Below are 2,800 nucleotides of genomic sequence, written 5' to 3' on the forward strand. Positions count from 1 at the left end.
CGTTTGTTTGATTAAAAAAAAAAATACCCTCTCGACCTACGCTTAGGTCTCTAATATTAAGTTATCGGTTGGGGTGTTTACTATATATCATACCTGATTTGATTATTAGAAAATGATTTAATAGTGGAATTATTCATAATAGACGGATAAAAAGTTGAATTATTAATGTCTATTTTCTAAAAAAATACAAATAATAAAAAATTGTTGAATAAAAATTTGATGCAAGTAAAAAAAATAAAAATAAAATTATGGCAACATGATGGAGAAGCACAAGATAAATCCTCAAATTGACAATAAAACGAGAGCTTGATCATAGAGAGATAAAGCAAGTAGTATATAGGAATGAATTGTCAACAATTTTCACACTAGAATTCACTTTAAAAATAGAACCAAAAGCAATGTAAAAATAGAATCAAATAAAATAAGAGAATATTTAAATTATGCACACTATTGTATCGTCAGCCGGTCTTTTGAGAGATCGTCTTTTTAAGAAACGTCTTTCAGGTTCAGCCCTTTAAAGTTTAATGCCTATTCTTATTTTACATTTTTTTTATGGATTGGCCCAATTAGAGATAGTCTCTTAAAGTGACCGTCTCTCACAAGAATTTGTGTTGTATCGTTGGATGTACCTATAGATTTTTGAAGTGAATGTCTAGGAGCAAGTATATGGGTCAGTTTAGGTGCATGGGTACCCATGTTTTGGGCTGGATTTAAAAATAGATTGGTATTGATTCAAGCCAACGTTGAACTCAAAGTCCCACTTATGTACCCATATTTTAGGCTTTGAATTTCACCATCAACATAAAGATTACTATTTTTACCTTCACTAATTCTTAAATGAGATGGTGTCACGGTGAGACCATCTCTATTAGGCTGGCCCAATATATATTTTTGTATTCAAATGATCACTTATAATTTTAATATAATTACTTTTTGTAGTATTAGAATAATTACTTGTAACCTTAAAACGACTACTTATGATCTAAAGTAATTAATTAAAGAAATGAGCTATTATATGGACCTGTCTCATGGTGAGACGGTCTCATACAAGACGAATTGTTTTACCTTTACCTATGAAGAATTTTCTAACCTTATTTCAATAATTAAAAAATTTATTAATCACCCAAATTGAACGGATCGGATCCTCAATGTTTTGTTTGTTAGGAGTACAATTACAAATAATTAAATTCGATAAATTTTCAAATGAGATGGTATTACAGTGATATTATCTTTATTGGGTTGGCCTAATATATATTTATTCTCTTAAAATAATCACTTGTAACCTTAAAGTGATCGGTGATCACTTTTTATAGTCATTTATAACCTTAAAATGATGAATTAGAGAATTAGATTATTTATATGGGCTCGATAGAAGACTTGCTGATTAAATTTGAGCTTAAGCCCAGTGCTTTGTGACAATAGCTGGGTACCTGGTCCAATATCTAAATGACTATCACTAAGATGTTTTTTAGCTAGTCTCTCAAAAGACTGTCTCTTTGAGAGACGTATCTCAAGTCCAATCTATTAAAAATTAATGTCTACTTATCGTATTCTTAATATCTACTTACATTATCCTTAGTGTTTACTTATAGTATCCTTAATGCCTACTTTCAATATCATAAATGTCTACTTACATTATACTTAATACCTACTTACAATATTTTAAAAGATATATAATGAGCCGGTCCAATTAGAGACCGTCTCTCACAAGAATTTGTGGATGTTTTCCGCAGTGAGAGCCTTTGTGCTCAATGCTTCGTGTGATCATCTTTGTTCTGGTATGAAATTTGAAACATAAATAAAAGGTGAGAAAATAATATAATTTTGGAATCTCTGTCAATACAAAGTGTAATTAGGAATAATTGTCAATATGTTGAAAGTGCTTATGATCCTTGCGTTGATGAGACCTCAAATTCTGCAATACAGCGTTAGCCTTTCCCATGGGTGGCTTCATGGAAAACACCTTCAACGCTCAAGTGAGATCGGAAAACAGAAATCATTAAATGTATGATAATTGAAGGAATGCAAGATTAACGGATTATAGGATGAGTTTAGATTGGTTGAAGCAGTATTTTGTAATCACAGATTATAAGTAGGACGGCTGTGTATTTTAACAGAGTAATAGCACGCAGGTAATATAAAAGCTTCTCCCTAAATGAATTATTGCAGAAAGATTTATAGCAATATCCTGTAGAGTCTTTAGAGGTTATTGCTAGATAATGGGATAATCATGGAGATAATGTTTGTATATGTGGTAGTAATGGGGAGTTACTTTTAGGAAGTGACTAAGAATTGTGATAGTAGTGTACAAAGGGATAATTTAAAATTTAAGTTTTAATTAGGATTTGACCGAATGAGTTATTGGCTTATTTGACCCTAGACATATTATTGTTGTAATAAAAAAAATGCATCATCTAGAACTTAGAAAGAGACTACTCTAGATACAAAATTTTAGTACGAGTACATTACATATTTACATGCAATAAATAGAGATGGACAAATTCAATGACCTAACAGTGTTAAGCTTGAGCTCAAACATTTTATTTTGAAATTCATTTTGTTTTTTCTTATTCTTTTTTTGGTTGTTCACAAATTCTTAAATGAAATGAGTATGGTGAGAGAATTTCTATTAACCTGATTAATAAACTTTTAGTATGTTAAGTAAAAACTTACAATTATAAAATACTTATATAAAAAAATAAACTTATTATATGAACTCGTCTAATAAAAAGACGGTAAACTGCCCATTGTCGTTTTAGAGTTTGCATACAAAAGTTAGATGGAGGTTTATTAGATGGAT

The sequence above is a fragment of the Amaranthus tricolor genome, chromosome 5, assembly GCF_026212465.1.
Source record: "Amaranthus tricolor cultivar Red isolate AtriRed21 chromosome 5, ASM2621246v1, whole genome shotgun sequence".
Lineage (NCBI taxonomy): Eukaryota > Viridiplantae > Streptophyta > Magnoliopsida > Caryophyllales > Amaranthaceae > Amaranthus > Amaranthus tricolor.